The sequence below is a fragment of the Lissotriton helveticus genome, chromosome 11 (genome assembly GCF_964261635.1).
Source record: "Lissotriton helveticus chromosome 11, aLisHel1.1, whole genome shotgun sequence".
Lineage (NCBI taxonomy): Eukaryota > Metazoa > Chordata > Amphibia > Caudata > Salamandridae > Lissotriton > Lissotriton helveticus.
In genome coordinates, this window is record NC_136072.1 from 331,856,639 (window position 1) to 331,881,625 (window position 24,987).

A 24,987-nucleotide genomic window follows, 5' to 3' on the forward strand; every position below is an offset into this window, starting at 1 on the left:
TTGCCCGCATCCCCTGTCCTACTCCAAGTCCATACTTCAGCCCAAGGCGACCCCACCGCCAGACCCAAAAGAACCGTTAGGGAAAGGGAAAGCGCGGCATGTTCCTCTAAATCCAGGCTGGGAGCTAATAGTGAGGGAGGAAATGGGGAACCGCCTGCAAAATGCACACGGGGCGGTGTGGCAACGAGGAATAAGGCCAAAGCTAAGCTTAAACACCAAGCCTTAGGGGCATGCGAGAATTACTCCACGAAGCCCAACGCTGGTATGCCTTTTCTTCTAAACCCTGATACCCCTACCATGGTGGACCACGGAGGCAACCCTGATCATTGGGAATGCCTGGAGACTTTATTTCTGTTCTCATGGCGCCTTTTTTAAGCAAACTAGGGGCAATTGAAGAAAAACTGTCTCATCTTTTAAAATCAAGGAATGTCCCAGACAATTCGGAGGCATGTGGGTGTCACTGCGTTAAAGTACCAGCGGCCCGTCGCTGCCAGAGACCATTGGCCTGTGTGGGATCATAATAGGGATGTGGCCTATGGGGTAGGATAAAAGCTCACAGGTAATGCTTGCCCTGTCATGTCACAATCACTATGTTTGCCATCTGGTTCGGGGGGGGGGGACATTGCACAATTGACCACGGGATCCCTGGGTACAGGTGGCCCGGCGAATATTTTTCGCCTAGACGAACAGAATCCGCCCATGCCCGTGGGCCCCCTGAGACTATTATTTGTTGAACATGCCAAATCCACCTTCAAACCCAGTAATCAGCATAGAGATGGTCCCACCATGTCGAAGGCTGCTATCACTAAGCACTCGGGGGTGTCTTAGATCTGCCCCCTGCCGCATGTTCCTATGTCTTGGTTTTGGCTGGTGTTCACCCGCTCAGACCAGACCAATCTGAGTCTTGGACCCAACTGCATAATAAAACCATAGCTTGGTCATCTAGACATAAAGGCTTTAGGGTACCCATGAGTAATAACATCATTATGGTGCATAGAGTTGGGTGGGTGGGGCGGAGATAGCTCCTCCATCCCTGTTTCAAATAGGTCAGAGGCACTGTCTGGACCAGACACCCAAGACTGACTACTCGTTAGTAATACAGCATCAGCGATTTTAGACAATCTGGAGGAATCGATGGAGGACGAAATACAGGCCCCCATGGTCAGTCCACCGATCTCGATTAGAACACCCCCTTTGAACTGCCATCACCCTCCACCTGGTATTGCAAACCCTAGCTCTACCTGGACATTAACCAATGGAGGCAGTATGAAAGTTCTATCATGGAATAATGCTGGACTAAGGGCTAAAAGGGGTGACGCCACCTGGGAGCTGTTCCTTGCTATTCACCATATTCTAGCACTTCAGGAAACATGGGAGGCTAATGAAACCTACTTTTTAGATGGGTTTATATCCTTTTGTAAATGCGCTACACCATCCTGTATGGGGAGAGCTAGAGGGGGGCTATTGTTGCTGATTAACCTCAAATTGTTATACAAAGCAAAGTTGATAGACTCATGTTCCCCTAATATTCTGGCAGTTGAATTGACAGGGAAGAATCTCCCTATTCTTCTAGTGGTAAACTTTTATAATTCGTTCACTAGAAGCGATGAGTTAGAGCATCTAAGAGCTCTTACTGTCTTTTGGGTTAACTATGCTGACAGCTCTGAAACTCATTATTATATATTATTCCTGGGTGATTTTAATGTTCATGTTTGCCCTACCAATTGTTTAGTAAGACTGGAAGAGGAGTATGGTCTTCAGGGGTTAACTCACTTTGAACATACCCCCTCCGGGACCTTTTTAGAAAGTTTTTTATCTACCCATAATGTGATCTGCCCTGCACAGTTGGATAGGATACCTCATGTACCTTCATATATTGGTCAAGGCCGGCCAAGTATAATTGTATTTTAGTCTCATCTTCATTGTTGTCGTCACTAGGCACACTAAGTGCAACAAATATTTGTTTTAGTGATCACAACCCGTTGACACTGGACCTTAATATTTGCACTGTTAACAAAGGGCGGCCTATGGTCCAACTTACTAATGCTAATATTGCACCTGTAGATCAAGCACGTAGAATAAGATGGGAAACGATCACCCCTGACAGCTTCATTGACAATCTAATTACTGATTGTGCACAGGAGTTTGGGATTTGCTCAGATAAGGACTCCCATCCACTATCAGTCCTTGGTGCTTTTGACCGAATCACAAAGCAGGTTGCTTCAAACCTAACTGTATCCCATAGACCAAGGCCCCTAAAACATAAAAAATGGTTTGACGACACCTGTATGAGTACCCATAATGAACTCATGCAGGAACTCAAGCAAAAACCCAGGGTAGCCTTAGGGGTTAAGAATGCAAGGAGAGCATACAAACTTGCAGTGGAAAGGAGGAAAAAGCAACTACGGGAGATGGCGTGGGAAGAGCTTAGTCAGGCCAGAGTTCTGGCAAATAGTACTAGGTTCTGGTCCGTCGTAAATAGCCCAATGTTTGTTGAAGCACCAAACTCCAGTAAAGACTGTTTGTTTAGTTCCTGCTGAGAGGTGGGTTCACCACTTTGGGAAAGTGTATAGTGATGCGTTCACCGGGACACCTGTAGGGACAGTAGGTAGTGATTGTGTTTCATATCCCTTACATTTTACAACGGATGAAGTTATTAAGGCGATTATATCAACGTCAGGGGGGAAAGCCCCGGGTCCTGACGGAGTACCGGCCGATCTCTGCAATGCAGATCCTAACTATGGGCTAAAATTTTAACTCCTGTTTTTAATGCAGCCACCCTGTCTGGTTTTCCCCTGTCTTGGGCCAAGGCGGTTATTATACCGATCTTCAAAAAGGGAGCCAGAGACGATCCGGCCTGCTACAGGCCTATTTCGCTTCTTGACTCTGTGGCCAAAATTATGGGGAAAGTGGTTCTTGCACACCTAACAGAGTGGCTTGATCGAGCAAGCATAGTTTCTGACCTTTAATACGGTTTCAGGCAAGTACGCTGGGCCAATGCCTCAACCTCCATTTGGTGATAAGGAAGTACACAGTCGCTAAGCACGGGGATCTCCATCTAGCCTTTATGGACCTAACCTCGGCTTTCGACCTTGTCAATAGATCAAAACTCTGGGCGACCCTCCAAGATATAGGGCTAGACACTGACCTGATCTCTTTTTTGGCGGCCATCCATGAAAATGCAACAGCGGCAGTGCGCTTTAATGGAGATGGTAGCCTAACTGATTCTTGTGCAGTACAAGAGGGGTCCAGCAGGGATGCATTTTCGCCCCCTTGCTGTTTACACTCTATATTAAAAAGTTAAGGGACGCTCTGATCTCTTGTTGTTAAGACATCCCCAGAGCTGGCACTAAAATGATTTCTGCACTTCTGTATGCCGATGATGCGGTGCTGGTGGCAAGGACTGCAAGGGGTCTGCAAACACTTTTAAACTGTTTTATAGATTTTATGGAGTCCCTGGATTTGATTAATAATTTTAAAAAGTCACATGCTATGTCCATAGGTTCAAGGAGGGCAATGAAGGCCAAATTCTATTGCAAGGATCTGGAATTAGTAAAAGTCCCCGCTTTTCCATACTTAGGGGTTCTTTTTGATGCCGGCATTCATGGTCTACGCAGCGCATACAAAAAAGAACGTATTAGCTAGAGCTTCGGGGGCTATCGTAGACTTTACAAAAAGAATTGGATCTAAACCTCTCCCAGCACTCATGAAGATCCATAATGCCAAGTGTCTCCCCATGATGACTTATGGGAGCGACATCTGGGGATATATAGATGTCAGAGAAATTCAGGGGGCCGAAAATACTTTTTTGCGCAGATTGTTGTCGGTCCAGGCTTCTACGCCAGTTTTTAATATACATGAGGAGCTAGAAGCAGGTTTTATTTCCGACCAGATTGCGGTTGCCCCTTTACTGTGTTGGTTGATAATTTTGGCACAACCCACACCAAATCTCAACCAATTGATTATCCAAGATTGCCTCTCCCTAGACAAGGCGTTAGATATCCCATGGATCCGATACATTAAGGTCCAGATGGAAATCCTTGGCTGCCCTGACTTATTTTCGAGCCTTATAGCATTGGGCAAATCAGCCATATAGGACTTTAAGCAGTAGTTTTTGGATAGATGTATGGCATTAAGGGAGGAGAATGAATTGGTAAAACCCACAGTGAGAAGTTTTGTCACACTGAGCCTGGGTAGACAGCAGCAACCATATTTATCCTATATAAACAAACCATACCATCTGTTTGTTTTAATAAGAGTTAGGCATAATATGGTCCCCTGGCTCTTAGCGTTTCCGAAAGGGTATTTTAAAGAAGGAACATTAAATCCTTGTCCATGTGATAACTTCTCGGACCAGAACATGCTCCATTTTATATTTTTCTGTGCTTATTACAATTCATTACGCAGGAAATGTATTATTCCCTTACTCAGAGGCTGTAACTTTGAACAAGTTAGGCCAGTGCTGGCATATCTGCTAATGTTATTGTCACCTATGGTGTGCTTTGGGGTAGCAAGTTTTCTAACAGGAGCAACCAGTCATAGGAACAGGTTACCATTGAACCACACCGTGGACTCTCTCTTAAATCATGTTACTTAGTTATTTATTTTTAATGTTCTCTTAATATGACACTGGATAAGAACAAGATGGGCTACATTTTATCTCAATCAATTTTTTTTTAAAATTCCCAGGCCTAATTATTCTGTGTTGGAGACTTGTATTTGTATTCCCCTCGCCATGGATTGTTGGGGTGTTCATTTCTTAGCATGAAGTGTCATGTAATTCTGCGAAGTGTATCTCAACCCACTATAGATAATGACCCTGAACAGAGTAAGATTTTATGAAGTGTAATAACCGTTTTAATTGTCCTTTGTTAAAAAATCTAATGTCTGTCACTTTGTGATAAGTTGGGGAAAATCAAATGCGTCTACTTTTCTGTACTTAATGTATGTAGTTTTGATTGGTTTTGTTTTATGCACTTTGATGGTTTTAATTAACCGAATAAAGTTAACTTCTAAAAATGAAGTTTGGAGAACTTTTAAGGGTATAATTGAAATAGGGAGAATGCTTGAATGCAATTCAGATTAAATTAAAAATGTGTTCAGGGAAGCAGCCAGGTGTGCACAAGAGGCCAGGCAAAAGAATAGGACGATAATTGGAACAAAACAAGAACTTAAGCAGAAATTTTATGATTGTGTTAAGTAAAGCTGAAATAGAGAAAAAGGGTCTACTAAATCTGCGTATGTGTAAGAACACATAGCAAAGAATTAGTTGACACTATAAACCACTGGAGAGATTTGAGGAAAACTAGGGATAAATGGAAGAAGAAAGCTAGCTCTAACAAGAAAAACATTGATTCTGAAAACAGGTAAGTATGGTTACGAGTGATCTTAAAATGGAAATGACTGCAACAGAGTTCCCTTTGCAAACGTATAGGGAGGAGCACATGTGCATGTGCTTTGGAGCAAATCTGATCTCTATGCATTAATTACAAATTTACCAAAACTCAGAGAGGATCCAGATAAGTGGCAAAAAGAACTTCAAAGACTAGTGTAGGATAGTGCCCCTTTTTGACAGGGTCACCCCCACTTTTTGCCTGTATCTGATGTAATTTTGGCAGAGGCACACTGGTTTCCTGGTATTCAGGTCCACAGTGCCAGATTTCTTTCCCTAAAACTGTACAATTTGTTCCCAATTGCAAGATCTTTAGCACCGCAGCAAGTCCCTAGTAAACTGTATTTCTGGTACCGAGGGCATGGGTACAAAAGAGGGTCCCTAAATCATGTATTGTGCCACCCTAATGGACCTCTTACCACACTCATGCCGACTGACATTCTAGACTGCGTGAATGGTGCAGATAAAAGTGAAAACACAACATGGCACAGAGTCTATGTGCCATGCCTGCAGACACTGAATGCAATATATGTAAGTCAGCCCTATAGCAAGCTTTACAGCCCTAAGGCAGGGTGCATTATATTTGAGGCTCCCGATTTTGTGGTATTTATTTTTTTAACATATCCGTCTGTATTTATCAAAATTTATTTTTAGGGCATTTTGTCTATATTTATTTTGTGTTTTGCTTATAAATGTAGTAGTTGTAAAACTCGCTGAAGACGGCTGATAGCCAGAAACCGGTCCTAGGATGCTTGATTCCGGTCCAGGAAAGACATGGCTTGGCAGTTCGGGCTGGACTGTTCCCATGAGGCACAGGTCAAGGCTGATTTGCATATGGCCATGTCTGAACTGGGGTGGTGTGGAGTGCAAAAAAACGATGGATTTAGGCCCAGATCTCTGTACTGGGGTGAATGTATGACATTGTTCTGCATTCTGTCCATCAATTGTTGTTTTTGCATTTGTCACCCCGAGTGGGATAGGTATGCTCAGACGTGAGTCCAATGCTCTTCCAGACCACTGGAGTCAAGCTATCCTGGCTAAAGACGGCTGATAGCCCGAAACCGGTCCTAGGATGCTTGATTCCGGTCCAGGAAAGACATGGCTTGGCAGTTCGGGCTGGACTGTTCCCATGAGGCACAGGGTCAAGGCTGATTTGCATATGGCCATGTCTGAACTGGGGTGGTGTGGAGTGCAAAAAAAACGATGGATTTAGACCCAGATCTCTGTACTGGGGTGAATGTATGTCATTGTTCTGCATTCTGTCCATCAATTGTTGTTTTTGTAGTTGTAAAACTGTACATTTCCCTATTTATTTAAATGATAGCATTCACTCATCCTTTGGTGTCTGTCGTGTTTTAGCTTTTTAAGTTGCCAAATATAACATAAGAGTATATCCACTGGTAAATATTAGCATTATACCACAAATGTTTGTTGACACATGCAGTTATTTAAAGAAATTCCAACCTGTTTTTTAATTTCCCAAGCTGTTCTTCTCCTCAACTGTTGGACTGTAATTAATGAAAAACCGCACGAAGAATCACTTAAAAGAAGCACATTTTATGTATTTATCCACTTTTAAAAATAAATTCAGACAGAAAACACATTGTTTTCTGTCTCTCTTTAACTGTAAAAATACGTAAACATGGAAAATATGGAGCTTTAATTATATTACATGTGTGGACAGATCTTCAAGAGTAGATATGCCCCTGTGATGTCTAAGTCGATTCTTAGATGTTGCAAGTTAGCAGGCAAGCCCATTAAGCATATGTAATGGGCACTTGTGACTACAAGTTCACCAGCTACATAATGGCTTCACTGAAACCAAAGGTGTTTCATATCAAACACCTCATATTGATAAACCTACCCTGATTGCAGTGATGGATTTATTAATACATGCCCCCAGGGGTACCTTAAAGGTACTCACTAAACCGTACTAGTCCTGTAGTGTGTTGGCTGACTTGTACAGTCCAGCCTGCCACTACAGACCTGCTTCTGATCCCCTTGGAGGTGACCGTCCCGCTCTCAGAGATCAGGAACAATGTCTTCTCTGGCAGGAGGTGTTTACACATCCCCGAGCAGGCGGCCTGGTAAATTAGCATACCAAGGCCAGAGGCTTCAAAGGCTCTGCCCCTTTTAATAAGTGACCAAGTGACCCCGTCATCCCCCAGCCAGAGGAGATGCCACCGCTTGCCCAGAGGCCCATTTGGCACCAGGACAAATGGGAAATTAGTTATGCGAGGAGGCGTGGAGCACACCCAGGTCAGACACACCCCTTAGGTGAGCTGCCTGATGTGCCCCACTCCAGGAAACCTGTGCCATCTTGGTGATGGCAGAATTAGGAACACTGTGACAGGGTTATGCCCACCTCCAAGAGGAAGAGGTCATATAGAGGGTGTAGTGACCCCAAGGGTAAGTAACCTATTGGCTATTACTCTATACTCCCCAAACGCCCCTAAAATGAGTGTTTAGGTGTCCCCATGACACTAAAACTTAGATTCATCTTACTAAAGAAGAAGAGGACATTGAAGAGCCAATCAATATGATAACTGAATACTGCTGTGGACTTTTGGCGCCAACCCCTGCCTACCCAACCGAAACTCAACAATTGCAAAGACCCAACTTGTCCTGCAGCTGTGCCTCTTCCAAAAGCCTCAGAGGGTTGTCAGTACTTCAAAAACCAGACAGAATCTCCCTTGAAGAAAAGTAGCCATTCTCCTGCTTCCTGCATGTACCGATCAGGACATCCGGCTCCAAGATGATGCTGAACACTGTGTCCACCAATGCAGAAGCCACCCGGGAGTTCATATCCATCTTCTTACCAAGTTTAGAGATGCCAGGACCCCTACAAGCCTCCCCGCACTAATACCTGTGGTACCAAACCCCTTGCAGTGATTAATGCTTATTTAGAATATAATCCGGACCCCAACAATCCGAAGACACACTAGCCAACAAGGGACATCAGCTCCACTAGCCAACAAGGGACATCAGCTCTGCCGAGGCAAGCATTGAGAGTGGCCCAGTTGTCCTGCTTTGTCCCCTTTTGCAGGACCAGTCCTAGAAACATGACTGCCTACGATACACAAAGACCAGTTGACCAAAACCCTCTGCACCTGAGCTTCCCAGTCTGGGTTCATGAACACCGACTGCTCCCCCTTTCTCCCAAGACCCTTATGAACTGAGCTCTGTTGGGTGCTTCCGGACTTGTCCCCAAGTCCTTCTCTTTGCCTAGGGTGTAAAGTGCAAGGCTACAAACCCGGCCAGCAGTTCTGCACCTGGACACACCAGGGCAGGTAAAACCAAACTGCTGGTGGAACTTGGGAGCTTGGCCCCCTAAAACCCCACGCCCTACAGGGAACCCTCGAAATCCTAATGCAAATACCTGTATGCAGTAAATGTTCTCTCCATAGGAAAGCATTATAATGTAAAAACGTACTGTTTGCTAACATTGCTATAAACAGTAAAATTGTAATTGTAATTGCATTTATATAGAGCCTACTACCCTTGATGAGGTCTCAAAGCGATTTTTCAGCAAGTAGCACGCTACACCGAAACCCAGAATTAGTGGTGAATTAGTATAGTAAAATATGAGAGTAATTTCAGTGGTGAATACGTTAGCCAGTTATTTGGATTGAGAAGGATTATAACTTGAAAAGTATTACCCAGTTACGAAGATCTTGGTGTTGAAATATTTGTATAAAAATATGTGTTATTTTTTCAATTGGTGTGAATTTCCTTCTTGAGTGTGTGTATCATTTATTGATGGTGTAGCGCGCAAGTCTAGCACCTCTGCACCCAGACTCACCATGGGAGGTAAAACCAAACTGCTGGTGGAACTTGGGACCTTGGCTCCCAAACACCGCACAACCTAAACGGGAACCTTAAAACCCTATTGCAAATACATGCATGCTGTAAATGTTCTTCTCTCCATTGGAAAGCATTACCTCGTAAAAATGCACTGTTTGCTAAAATTGCTAAAAAGGTAAAGTTGATAACTTGAAAAGTACTTACCCAATTATGAAGTTCTTATTGTTGAAATGTATATAAAAATAACTGTTATTTTTCTAAATTAAATAAAAAAATAAACCAAAAAAAAAATACTTACCTCCTCGTCCCACTGCCAGCCCCCGTCTCTCTCCTCATCGCAGGGGAAGCACCCAGGCTCCCTAAGCCAATGACAATGCTACAATGCAGCGTTGTGATTGGTTCCCCTAAGTTCCCATAAGCCAATCACAATGCTTTTTGCAGCGTTGTGATTGGTCCGAGTGCTGTGGTTCAGCACTCAGATAGGAACAGGGAGCCTGTGCTTGTTCCCCACCCAGCTGTGCAACGCAGCCAGGTGGGGAACATGCAAAGTGTGCATGAATGTTTTGCCGGTCAAGTCAAGTCAAAGTTGCTTTATATGAGTTTTTTCTCATAAAAGCACATACAATCACAAATATAAAAACATTCTTTAAAAAAGCACTTCAGTTAAAATAAAACCTGGATAACAATCAGATGGTTTAAAACGTAAATATCGTTTACAGAATATAGATTTAGAGATAAAAATTTACAGATAAAAATTGTCAAGTAAAAAAACAGACGAACTTTTGATACAATAGAAGACAATCAGCTGCCTAAAAAACTCTGTCTGATAGTCCATGCCCATCCAAGGAATTTGGCTGTAGCTATTACTAAAGGCAATAAAGTGCTAGTGCATATAATTCTTAGAGCTACAACACTACTAGTGGTACCTAGGTTCTTGCACGCTGGTGATAGCCAAATACGCCTGGGTTCTGCATAGATCTTACAAGCAAATAGGAAGTGGCCGGTTGTTTCCTTGTGTGCTCCACAGGCTGGACAGTTGCTAATAGATGAACCTCCCCACCTGCCTGTCAGAGATCTAAGGGGAAGGGCACCTGCTCTATGTTGGAAAAGGAGCTTCCTGTCCCTTGGTGTAGTTATGTCGTCCCAGTAGAGTTCTAGGCTGGGATTCAACTTTGATTCTAGGAATCCTACAGCCATAGACGCTGCACTAGTACCTCTCCAATTCCGAGCGGCCACCTTCACCCAATAGATTTCTTTTAGAACTTTTTTGGTTGGGAATGAGGCTCCCTTCGGGTTATCCCAAAGCATTTGAAGACCAAGATCACCCAACATTGTTCTGAAAACATTCAGCCAGCCAATTTTGTCTAGAAACCCATCAGCATAATGTAAAGGCTCAGGTGTAGTCCAGAGCCTCAGCCAATATAAAATTGGGCGGAGCCTGGCCAGATCTACAACAGCCTTCCTACCCAGATCATACCTAAGTGGGAGCAATGGAGTACTTTTAGGGAGACCAGTAATAGTCCGGAAAAACTTATTTTCTGATGTTTGTAATGACTGGAGCTTCTCAAAGCCCCACAGCTCAGCACCATATAGTGCAGAGCCGAGGACCTTGGCCTCATACACCTGCAGTGCCGGTTTAATTGGTTTAGTCCTGGATTTTCTATGCTCTGAACCAAGAACACCGGCCAATTGTCTATGTCTTAGCACTGCGATATCTATATGCTGGGACCATCTAAGATCATTTGTTACATGGATACCCAGATACGTGAAGGCATTAACTATCTCTAGAGGGCGATCATTCATGAGTAGCTTGGATCTAAAACTTCGATGGGGATTAAAAACCATAAGCTTAGTTTTGACCACATTAACTTCTAAGCCATGCTCCCCACAGAATTGGTAAAAAATAAATAGTGCACGCTGTAGACCACTCGGAGTCTTTGATAAAATCAAAGTGTTGTCTGCAAACATTAAAATCGGTGTCTTAATACCAGCTAATGAAGGAGCATCCATATTTGCAGACAGCATACGAGCCACGACTCCATTAATATACAGGGTGAAGAGCGTGGGAGCCATCGAACACCCTTGCCGAACTCCCCGCTCCACCGGGAAGTCTGCGGTGATCATTCCCTGCCCCCCCCCCCCCCCCCCCCACTGGATCTTAGCAAAATTTGCTTTGTGCAGCCGCATCAACATTGACAATAGTTCTTCCGGTAAGCCCAGGTTCTTCAGTACCGACCACAGCTTAGACCTAGGAACCAGGTCAAAGGCAGCCCGCAAATCTACAAAAGCTGCGTACAGGCTGCCCTTGCCCAGCAACACAGTTCTCCACTGCAATAAAGTAAATCGGAAGACCTGGTCCACCGTGCTGGTGGATTTTTGAAACCCCGCTTGAAATGGAGACAGGGCGTTGTTCTCCTCAGCCCAATCCAGGAGCCTATTGACAACCATCCTCCCAACCACCTTTTGAATGGTGTCAATTAGGCTTATGGGCCTATAGTTCCCTGGTTGGGATCGATCTCCTTTCTTGAATACAGGTATTATAACTGCACCTTGCCAAAATGTCGGTACAGGTGCGCCCTGTGCCACTGCATTGACAAGGAGAAGGATATACGTACTCCAGTGCACTTTATCATTAATAAAGAGATCCGCCGGCACCACATCTAAGCCTGGGGCTCTACCACCAGTCACTGTACTAAGGGCTATCATTACTTCGTTGCTACTGAAAAAGATTTCTTTATAATAAACAGGCCTAAAGCCAACCATCAGGTTGCCAGGCTGTGTTTCAGCATACTGGGGCTTGAAATAGTTAACCCAGTCCTCCTCAGGTACATTGTTATTGGGAGGGTCGGGTACTCCCACCCCACCCCACTTTACAATATTCCAAAAGTGCCTGGAGTCATTTTTTCCACTAGCATCCTTTAGCTCTTGCCAGTGGGACTTGTCCCACAATTTCTTAGCTTTAGATATACTATCCTTATATTCTTTTCTAGCGATACGAATAGCCATCATTTCTCTCCCCTTGATTGCAGTACCTAAAGCTAGATGAGCTTTCCTGCACTGAGTGTGTTTTGCCGGTCAAAGATGGCCAGTCAAACATTCATGCACACTTTGAGTGGGCAAACCACTCATCCCCTGGCCCCTGCTCTGGCCAGCCCTGACCTTTCCTGCACCTAGGGACAGAAAAAGAAAATGATAATAATGTATCGGTTTTATAATTTTATTTTTCCTCAGCACTGTCTTAAAGCAGTGGGGTGACTCTCCTCTGCCTTAGTGGAGGAGCCACCCCTGCTTGGTAGACAAGGGTGTTTTCAGACCCTAGTTTTTTATTAAGTCCACAACAGCTGTTATGTTTTCCTGTAAAAATCAAAGAATGCAATAGAGTGCACTTTTTTCACAACACTATCGATATGCGACTGAAGATCCTCACAATTCTTGCCTGTGGCATCATCACTCAGCAAACATTGTGTAGACGGTTGCCACATGAATAATATAGCATTCACAGCCTCTAGGACTGAGAACCACCAGCTAAATGACAGTTGGGATGACTCTTTCTTTGATGCCACGCAAAGCACAAAATAAGAAATATTTGTGTTTTAGTTCCCGCGCAAACACATAAGTGCACCAAAATGCACAAAAAAGTCAATAGCATTCTTCATTAACTCTGAAGATTGTAAAGATGCTTTCAGCATACCATCTAGCAAGTGGCAAGGATCTCTTAGAGGGAAGCACTTCAGCTCAGGTATAGATTTTGACAGATCATCATACAACCTTTTCATATACATAGCTGAATCACTGCAAATACAAACAATATCACTCCAATCTTTGTTGAACTTGGCAAAAACCTTTAGCAGTAGCATACCATTTGACACTGCGTTCCATGTTTTCCAAATGTCTGCTGTCATGTTTTCACCACTATCGCAGATGCTTGTTGACAGCACTCTTTTCACATATACCTCTCACTACACCTTGCATTGAATGTTTAAAGCCTGGGGTGTTTGGCAATTCACCGACTATAAATACTGACTTGCTATAAAAAGGGGCTGTTGTATCAAGGGGTTTTACCTATTCTCTGTGTGTAAATGTGATGGTACATATTGGGAAAGATTCTTATGAAACCAGCCATTTTACGTATCAGTGAAAGAATCAAATGTAGCCAAAATATCAAATATTATTTTGATATTTCCCGATCATTTCCAGTTTATAAAATAATTAAACAAGAACTAAAACATGCTTCCTAACCCTACACTTTTAGACCAAAAACCATAAAACCGAAAAAAGCAAAAGGAAGAAGAAATAATATTTTAGTGACATCTCTAAACAACAAAACTCAAGCAGAATAATGTTAGCTCAGTCTTTCTTGCTTCTACCTTGTATAACAAAGGTACATTGTATTGGTCCCTTCAAGAAGAAATAGAATGTCTCTTTCACTCTCTTTTTCCTTTCTTTCAATGGCATTTAGTTAGTGGTTGTGCAGGTGTTTTTCAGTGTTTACATAGTTGCACTGGTGAGGGCTATTTCCCTTTTAGTGGGGTTTTATCAGTTATTATATATTTAAACCTAAAACAGGATAACCTAGGTATACTATATAGAGAGCCAGCTTCATACATTGGTGGTATAGCGGTGGGATACAAGACTTGGTATTTGCTGTACCACTCTTTTAATAAGTGATTCTGCTAAGGAATCAAAAATGTTTTTATAAAAAATAAAAAATAAATCAATTTTTTCTAAATTGTTTGAACCAACTGTTATGGCCTAGTGTTAAGTCTCTGTGAGAAGGATGAGGGCGGAACAGGCCGGAAACACCCAGCAGACAGCACCGACTCCAGCCGAACTGGAAGAGGTTAGCGGTCTAGCTGCAGCCGAGAACACCAAGACGAAACTCCTGACGTCATCGGAGGGGGACGTGAACAGAGACGGAAGGACGGAGCTGAGGGTGTCTACACCGGAGGCGGAGCAAGTGCGGAAAGAGACAAGGAGCGTGGAGAAGACGACGAAAGAAGATGAGAAGGAGGAGAAGAAAACCAGAGAAAGAGCCTTATACAGCGTCAACAAGCCTGGCGGTTAGCCAGGAACGGAGGACGCCCTGGGTCCCTTCGCCACAGCCCTGGACACGGGTAGTGGTTTCAGGCAAGTTCCTTTGCGGGGGTCGTTTTGGTGGGGGTGGTCGGGAGGCACCAGGAATTAAGGCACACGTGTGTTTTTTTTTAACTTGCACTGCGCCAGCTTTCCTCACGTTTCCCCTCCCCTCACTATACGAGCGGTGTTTGGTGAAGGTAGCAGACTCAGCTGGAGAAAGAATATAGAACGGTAACCCCAGTCATTTTTTTCTTTTCTTTTCCTGACATATGGACTGAGGAAATCACTGGATACACCCTGGAACCCTAAGAACCTAGCGCTTGAAATGAAGAGCCAGAGGGACTGTGAACCACATTTGCACTCACAGCGCTTTGCAAGGCTGGACTTTTATATATTTTTTTGTTCCATAACATTTGTTTTCTTTTGTTGTGTTACCCTGACCTGGAAAAAAAAGGAGAAGTTCCTTAAAGAAAATAAACCACTTTGCTACCATACTGCAAGCTGCCCTTGGTCCCCTGTGCAATCACTGCAAAATGGTGCCAGAAGTCCAATTGACTATTTCAAGTGTCGAATCATGAGGAGGGCGTTATAGCCCAGCTGGCCGAAGGGCAGCGGCACCTGCAATTAGTGATGGAGCAACACTCCCAATCCGCCCAGAAAGATCAGGAGGCTCTCCAGGAAGCCCTAAAGGATCAGGCCAACCTGATTACCCATAACCAACAGGTCCAAGACACGACGATATTACGGCTCACAGACACCGTAGTGAGTACAAGGGATGGATGGTTTCACTAGTTTTGTCACTGCCGCCTCCCCAAGCAGAGCGGGTAGAGCAATGGGAGGCCTCATATCCCTTTTTTCCTTAAACCTTAAAGGGTCAATGAATTTGGTTAATAACCCTTCCCCAAATATTTTAATAGTCGAAAGGTCAGTTTCCCCTACCAGGAGCACTTTTTATATTAACTTTTATAACTCAAGGAATAAGGATACTGGCAACAATAGTATAGCCATTCTAGAATCCTTCTTATCCTCTGTCAGTCAAAACAAACGTCTTAATCATGAATTTATCCTCTTGGGGGACTTTAACATCCATCCATGTAAAGATCTTTGTGGCATAAGCAATGATGAGGGGTGCGCAGGGTTAGAAGGTCCACACTTTGAGCACTCCTTAGTTGGAGAAGAGTTAGAAGACCTGCTGGCCAATTATACTTTTTATGAACCAAAATCCCCTGAAGGAAAACCCAGAATTAGCACTTGCAAAGGCTCTATTCCGGAGTCCATCATCGATTTATATATTTATGACCCCAGGGATCCTGAACAGGGTAATCTCGTACAGAACAATGGTTTCTGTACACAGCGATCATAATCCCGTAGTACTTGAGGTGGCCTGGGGGCAGTACATGGGGCCTAAGCCACGCCCCCTGGAGGCACGGGCCACATTACGCCCGGTGGATCAGGGGAGAAGGCTTAAGTGGTCGAATGTGGTGCCTGACACTTTTTATGCGGAAATCTTACCCAAAATTGATGGATACATACAGGTCTGTCAAAATACTACGGCTCCGGACCATGAAATAACGGGGGCTTTTGAAGCAATATGTAGTCAAATCTCGTCTGACCTCACGGCCAGTGCGAGGATGGGAGTTTTTAAACACCGCCGCTGGTTTGATTCAAATTGCTCCAAAGCACACAGATCCTTGATGTTGGCACTTAAGCATAAACCGAGGGATAAGCAGAACATAGCCTTCCTAAGAAAGCAATACAAGTCCGCCCTTAAAACCAGGAAAGAGGAAATTAAGAAAACAGCTTGGGAGAACTTACTCAGCATGGACGTCTTGAGGGACAGTAGACAATTTTGGGCCATAATTAATCAGCCCTTTTTCTCCGAATCGACCAATTCAGATATGGATTGTGTCATTTCGGTGATAAATGGACTACCCACTTTAGTGCAGTATACGATGGAGTACCCTCGGACTGCACTTTGAGTTTGTCTGCAGTCCCTGAGGCGCCCCTCGTGAGTTTTAACAAGAGTGAGGTGGAAAAAGCTATCCATGACACCACAAAGAATAAAGCGCCAGGCCCCGATGGGGTGCCGGCCGATCTTTATAAACACACACCAAGCCTCTGGGCGGGAGTCCTGACTAATGTATTCAATGCCGCTAATGGTAACTCCTTTCCAACCACCTGGGCAACTTCCATCATCGTCCCAATCTTCAAGAAGGGCCACCGTGATGACCCAGGGTGCTATAGGCCCATATCCCTCCTGGACTCTGCCATTAAGATCCTAGGCAGAGTCCTGTTAGTTAAGTTGAGGGAGAGCATTGAGAACTGCGGTGGGTTGGCCAACATCCAATATGGGTTTAGGGAGAAGAGGGGAACAATGGAGCAGTGCTCCAATTTGCACCTTCTGATCGCCAAGTACACGGTGGCTAAGGAGGGGTCCTTATTCCTGGCGTTTATGGACCTCTCCTCAGCCTTCGACTTGGTGAACAGGTCCAAGTTGTGGCCACACTGCTGAGGATTGGGATAGACGGGGCTTTAGTCAGGTTCATGGCTTCTCTTCATCAGGATTTGTCTGCTATGGTCAGGGTCACCAGGGAGGGAAGATGTAGGCCCCAGTTTAAGTCCATGCGAGGGGTACAGCAGGGCTTTATATTAGCCTCCCTACTGTTCACCATATACATTAACGGTCTGGGGAGTCACCTGGAGGAGGTGGGGGGAAACGTCCCGCTTGTAGGAGAAGCTAAGATTCCTGCTCTCCTATACGCGGATGACGCAATCCTCATAGCCCGCACTGGCATTGGCCTCCAGCGTTTGCTGCATGCATTTGGTGCCTTCATGGACGAATTGGACATGAAGGTCAATGCAGGTAAATCCCACACAATGGTGGTCCGAGCCCATAGATGCAAAGGGAAGCCAAAAATCTTTAGCTGTAAGGACGAAGTGGTCTCAAGAACGGCAACTTTCCCCTACCTGGGGGTGCTCTTCGATGAGAGGGGATCATGGGGCCCACAGGTTAGGGCAAAAAGCCTATCAGTGGCCAGGTCATCGGCGGCTCTTATGGGCTTCTCAAAAAGATTGGGGGCTAGGCCGATGGAGGCCTTACTGAAGGTATATAGTACCAAATGTATCCCACTTGCCACGTATGGTGCCCCAATATGGGGATATGTACGGCTTGAGCCTATACAGAGGGCAGAAAATAGGTTTTTACATTCCCTATTGTCAGTCCCATTATCCACCCCAACACACTCTATCCACGCGGAGGTGAGCATGGACTACGTTACAGACAGGCTCAACTTGGCACCGCTGATCTTTTGGTTAAGGACATGGCTCAATAAGGAGTTAACTCTGAACCATTCAATCATGAAGGATGTCATGTCATTAGATCACTCCAAAAAGATCCCCTGGCTGGAATATCTGAGGAAGTCATTTGCCCAAGTGGGGAGACCGGAACTTTTTGAATCCCCTTCTTGTATCAGGAATGTGGATGTAGTCTCAGTTAAGAGGCAGTTTTTGACCTTGGCAAGATTAGCTCGCGAGGAAAGGGAATTGCAGAAGCCCTCTGTGAGGTCTCATTACATATTAAAAAGCTCCACCTCAATGGAACCCTACCTCAGCATTGTTACTAGGCCTTTTCACAGACTCATCTTGACTAAGTTCAGATTCAACCTGATCCACTATCATTTGGGCAATTATCAATCTTGGGCCAGACCAGAGTCACCCCCTCCCTGCTCTTGTGACAACTTCTCAACCCAGGACACCATGCATTTTGTCATGTTTTGTTCCTTATTTTCAGTTCCTCACAAAAAACATTTGCTACCAATCTTGAGGGAGGCTGGTTTTATACAAGCAAGACCGGCACTTCTTTACCTCCAGTCCATGAGCAACACTCGCACTATATTTTGCATGGGAAATTATTTGGTAGCAGCATCACGTATTAAATCTAGCAATGCTACAATAGATAGTAACTAATGATCACTCACCCCCTGCAGCCCATATTGTCATTTTGTATGTGGTACTTTGCCTTTTTGCACAAATTCCCTTATTAACAGTTTTTACTGAATGTATTGCTATGAAACAATCTCTGTAAATGTATTTTAATATTTTAATATGCATGGAATGTATGCCTTTTTATGATTTTATTTAAAATCGAATAAAGTATTTTGACTGACTGACTCAGTACAAGGGTGAGACCTAATGTTCCGGGATCTGTACTCCAAAAATACCAAGAAGGAGATGATCCGGATTATTTTTTTAATAATTTTGAAAGAGTGACAACCACAGCAGCCTGGCCCCAAGAGCGGTGGGGCCAGTATATAGCTCCTCTGCTGTCAGGTGAACTCCAGGCAGCCTATCAGGCGGCCAACCCATCCGGAACTACTCCTTATGAGGATATAAAGAAGGCCATCCTGGAGCGCCTGGGGTGCGACCAGGAATACTGCAGAGCAAAGTTTAGAAAGGAAAAATGGACACCAGGAGAGATTGCCAGCACTCTTTAGTATAGGATACGGGACATGGGTAATCGATGGTTGACGCCCTGCATATTCAGTATAGAGGAACTTACTGAGAAGGTATATATGGAACAGTTCTTGGAGGCTTTGCTTCCCAACACCAGGTCATGGGTCAAACAACATCCCAACCTCACCTCTGCCACGGCGGTTGACCTAGCATGTGCCTTTCATAGGTCCCAAGATTTCAGGGCCAACGTACCTAAACCACCCTATAACCCCTCACGGAATATAGGATGACCAGAACCTCAAGCCCCACTGGCTCCTTGCATGCCACAAAAACCCTCGCTCATTTCCCCTCCACCCATCAGGCAAGGCCCACAGTGCTATTACTGTGCAGAATGGGGACATATTGCCAGACAATGTCCTCATCGAGCCCCTACCGCTGAACCTATGGAAATAGGCTACTCTAAAGGGCAAATATACGTGACAAGGAGGGCACACCAACAGTATACGAAGGAGGTCCTCCTAAATGGAAAAAAACAGCAGGCACTCCTAGACACCGGGTGTCATGTGACAGTGGTAAATGAGTCCTTAATACCCCGATAGCAAATGCGAGAAAACTAACAAGTAGGCGTCACATGTGTACATGGAGACACCAAATCATACCCAGTAGCAGAGGTCTTGTTAGACGTGAATAATGATCCTCATTTACGGAAGGTGGGTGTCGTGCCATCCCTTCCCAAAGCCATCATTATAGGAACGGACCATCCAAGGTTTAAACACTAACTGGAAGAAATCAAGGAGACCCCTAGTACCTGGTTAAAAGAAGCACCCTTTAACGGTAGTGAAATAGAAACCACACAAATAAAGGACAGGAAAAGCAGGCAAGATAGACGAAGGGAGAAATGGAACTTCACGAAAACACAACAACACTATCCTGCCTTTCCTCTCTCTCTCGCAGAAACAAACAAAATAACCCCAGTTAGTTTTCGTATGGCCCTGAGGGAGGACAACACTCTTTCACATGCTTGGGAATACGTTCAAGATCAAAAACCGGCACAGGCAGGACCCTACTTTCAGGTAAAAAAGGGGCTGTTACATAGGATCGTGAAGGGGGCTACACACACTACCTCGCAACTGGTCGTTCCCTCCTCCTTTTGCACACATGTATTACATCTGGCACACAATCAAGTAGGTGGGGGTCACTATGGTAAGGAAAACACCTTGAAATACCTCTTGGAAAAATTCTACTGGCCGGGTGTATATAATTTGATTTGATTATTCGATTTATAGAGCGCAACGAATGCCCGGAGGCGTCTTGGCGCGGAGGACTCAAGGAGCGTGAAGCTAGTGTGTAAATGAACTAGATATCAGTTTGGAACAGCCAAGTTTTTACTTTTTTCCTAAATGCTGGAAGATCTGAGCTATTTTTAATTGTTAGAGGAAGGAGGTTCCAAAACTTGGCGGCTCCCAACAAGAAACTCCTTACTCCCCATCGGCTCTGCTTGAACCTGCGCGCTTGCAACAGTCTATGTTGTGCAGATCGAAGGTTCCTGGATGGTGTATAGTGTTTTATGCGCGAGGTTAGGTAAGCAGGGCCCTTTCCCTGAAGTACCTTGAATGTGATACAAAGAGTCTTAAAAATAATCCTCTTCTTAACCGGGAGCCAATGCAAAGCTCCCAACTGTTGAGAAACTGATTCATGCTTAGGGATGTTCAATATTAATCTGGCTGCTGCATTCTGCAGGCGTTGCATCTTTTAAAAAAATTGGGTTTGAATCCCTACATACAGTATAAAGACGTAGCAAGACATTGTGCTGCATGCAGGAGGTGTCAGTATGTGAACCCATGTGGGGTGAAGAGAGCTTCTCTTTATCCCTTACCCATAATTGATGTTCCATTCAAAAGGGTAGGGATGGACTTGATAGGACCCTTGCCCCCCTCAGCCAGTGGACATAGATACATCCTCGTTATTGTGGATTATGCAAGCCGATATCCTGAGGCGTTTCCCCTAACAAGTATGACAACTCCCACCATAGCCCAGGCCATGATCTCACTGTTCTCAAGGGTGGGATTCCCCTCCGAGTTCTTAACAGATCAGGGAACCCCGTTAATGTCCCGCTTTATGGCACAGATATGCAGGATGTATGACGTTACAACTCATACTTTTACAACGCATACCATTACAACGAAATTTTTACAACGCAAAAACTTTTACAATGCATGTATTTACAACGCATGTTTTTACAAGGCAGGTACCTTTACAACGCATACCATTACAACGTAAGTATTGGTAAGTATATATTAATTTTTTTAATTTAAAATAATTGAAAATAATATAATTTAATTTAATTTAATTTAATTTCATTTAATTGATTTAATTTAAATTTAATTTTATTTTATTTTTACCCTGTACCCCTGTACCCCAAAAACCCCAAACTGACCCTGAACCCTAAAAATACCCCTGTACCCAAAAACCCAAAACTGACCCTGAACCCCAAAAATACCCTTTTACCCAAAAAACCCAAAACTGACCCTGAACCCTAAAAATACCCCTTTACCCAAAAACTCAAAACTGACCCTGAACCCTAAAAATACCCCTTTACCCAAAAACCCAAAACTGACCCTGAACCCCAAAAATACCTTTTTACCCAAAAACCCAAAACTGACCCTGAACCCTAAAAATACCCCTTTACCCAAAAAACCAAAACTGACCCTGAACCCTAAAAATACCCCTTAACCCAAAAACCCAAAACTGACCCTGAACCCTAAAAATACCCTTTTACCCAAAAACCCAAAACTGACCCTGAACCCTAAAAATACCCCTTTAACCAAAAACCCAAAACTGACCCTGAACCCTAAAAATACCCATGTACCCCAAAAACTGAAAACTGACCCTGAACCCTAAAAATACCCCTTTACCCAAAAACTGAAAACTGACCCTGAACCCTAAAAATACCCCTTTACCCAAAAACTGAAAACTGACCCTGAACCCTAAAAATACCCTTTTACCCAAAAACTGAAAACTGACCCTGAACCCTAAAAATACCCCTTTACCCAAAAACTGAAAACTGACCCTGAACCCTAAAAATACCCTTTTACCCAAAAACTGAAAACTGACCCTTAACCCTAAAAATACCCCTTAAAAAAAACCAAACATATAAAATGTAAAATATAATTATATACTTACCAATACTTACGTTGTAATGGTATGCGTTGTAAAGGTACCTGCGTTGTAAAAACATGCGTTGTAAATACATGCGTTGTAATGGTTTTTGCGTTGTAAAAATTTTGTTGTAATGGTAGTGCGTTGTAAAAGTTGCGTTGTAATGGTTGTTTCCCGATATGCACAGTGCTAGAGATTGATAGAATTCACACGTCAGTATACCACCCCCAAACAGATGGCTTGGTGGAGCATTATAATAAAACTATCAAGACCATACTCTGCAAAGTCATCTCGGAATCAGGAAAAGATTGGGATCACAAACTACCCGTTGTTCTCTTTGCCATAAGAGCGCACAGAGTTCCACTGGATTCTCTCTATTCAAACTACTTTTCGGGAGGAACCCCGGTCCTTACTGGACATGGCGGCAAAACAATGGGAGGGGAGGACGAGGAAGGAAAACCCCTATTAAAATACGCAGCAGACCTTAAGGCCAAGGTAACCCACTTATGGGGCTTAGTACACGAAAACATGGAAAACGCTCAAAGCAAACAAATGGTGTATTACGACAGGAACAGCAGTTTGAGGGAATTCCAACCAGGGGATAAGGTGTTGCTTTTATTACCTTCCAGCGAGAATAAACTATTATCCCAATGGCAGGGTCCTTTCGTCATTGACAAACTAATCACTGAGGTTACGTACTACGTCTCCTTACCCTTGAGGGCGGGGGGTACACAAATATATCATGTGAATCATTTGAAGAAGTGGGAGGAACCCTCCAAACCCGACACTACGGGGATACCGGTGAATCTAGTAAGCACAGAAAAACCCATTGATATACCCCCATTGATCATGCAGGAATCCAAGCCAGAGATAGTGCCCACTGGACACGTTCCATCACCTACACAGCATACACAGTTGAAATCCTTTCCGAGTCTTTTTTCTACCGTCCCAGGTCTAATCTCACTAGTACAACATGACATAGTATCATTAGAAAACAAAGTAGTAAAACAAAAACCGTATCGAATCCCAGCAGCCCGAAGAGAAGCAGTAGAGAGAGAGGTAATGACCATGCTACAATCTCGCATGATTAAACCCTCACAGAGCAACTGGTGTTCCCCAGTGGTGATCGTTCCAAAACCCAATGGCAGTCTACGATTTTGTATAGATTTTAGATAAGTTAATGCCATAACCTAATTTGACACCTATCCCATGCTGCGTATAGACGAGTTGATTGAATGACTGGGAAAAGCCCGATATATGTCGACCCTTTATATAACCAAGGATTATTGGCAGATCCCCACTGACCCCTCAAGTCAAAGAAGACTGCCTTTTCATCACCCTCTGGTCTCTACCAATTCAAGGTGCTTCCCTTTGGCTTACACGGGGCCCCTGCCACGTTTCAACGTTTGATGGACAGAATTCTGCAGCCACACAATGGGTACGCTGCTGCGTACCTTGGCGATATAGTCATATTTAGTTCCTCTTGGGAAGACCATTTACACCACTTATACTCCGTATTCACTGCCATTCAAACAGCAGGACTCACTATAAACCCAAAGAAATCCTTACTAGGCACAAACACCATTCAGTATCTGGGGTAAACTATCCAGAAGGGTCTTATAAAACTGTGGTATATAAATAAATAATACCGGATCTAGGTTTTACTGGACATAGCAATAACAGATAGCTCAATAAATAAGAGTCAAGATTCGAGGTAGTAGGAGTTTGCAGGTTTAATACAGCATAAAGGACGGAAACAGGACAACCTGCACGGGAACAGGATGGCAGCGCTGCCGGGGGCAGGATCAGAATCGGCATAACATTTAATAACAGTGCACAAATATATATACTAAAACAGTTACATTACAATGAATTACAGTAGGCCTAGCAGTGGGTGTGGTCAATAGCAGTCGCGAAAGATAAGGGTGAAAATGGGTGTAACAGGGGCGTATACATAGACATGTGATGCAAACGTAACAGAATATGTCATAAATGGGGCGGAAACATGGAGGGGGCTACCTAAGGAGCCGGGACCTCTAACCTAATGGTGCGCGCAAACTGACAATGACGTGTTACTAGGAGAAGCTGGGGGCTATGAACTCTGTGCTAGGAGCAGAGACTGAAGTCTGGAGAGTCAGGGCGACATGTACCTAAACAGTATCTAATGTTTGGAGAACATGTTGATAGAATCCAAAAGTTATCGGGGTAAAGGCTAACAGACTCTAAGACTGGAGCATGCATTATTCTATATGTAGTGCGTGATGAAGAATATTAAATGACCATTAAATGCAGTATTTCTCTTACATGGAGACGTAAAGGCTAGACAATGACGGAAACTATTGATGCGATTCAGTAGCTTAGGAATGCAGAGAAGGAGGGCTGGACTGATAACTAGAATCATAACATACTCTTGGCAGACTCAGAGGCAGAGCCAGGCTGAGCCGGGCACTGTGAGGCAGGAAGTAAGTGAAGGGTCGAGGATACAGGTGGGGGCTGTATCGCTCCTCAGCGAGGGTTCAGGAGACAGGAGCTGAATCTGGTGTCCAGGCCCTTTTGAGGCCTAGAAACGGGGACTTTACAATAAAATAACGTGCACACTGAGAAACGTGGCAACGTAACTTTACATAGGCCTAATACTCGTAGCTTTCACGAGAACTGGAAACTGGCATACTAGAGATGGACACAACTGTAATTGCGTCTTTAATCAAACATGGGGAATACATATGCATATTTAATCATGCACACATAACATAAGATGGAGGACACGTAGGGACACAGAACATGGCAAAATTTACTTTTCCACAAAACCCCGGATGGACAAAATAGAGGCAATTAAGGCAATCCCTGCTCCTAAAACCAAATGGGACATACATTCCTTTTTGGGTTTTATCGGTTACAATAGTCGATTTATCCCGGGTTTTTCTTCTCTGGCCAGCCTCCTTACTGATCTCCTAACGAAGAAACATTCCTCTCACATAATCCCCTGGAATCCCGAACACGAGAACAGTTTTTCTACTCTAAAAGGTGCTATTTGTAGGGCTCCGGTACTACATTGCCCCGACATTAATGAAACGTTTGTCTTGCAAACCGATGCCTCCGGATTA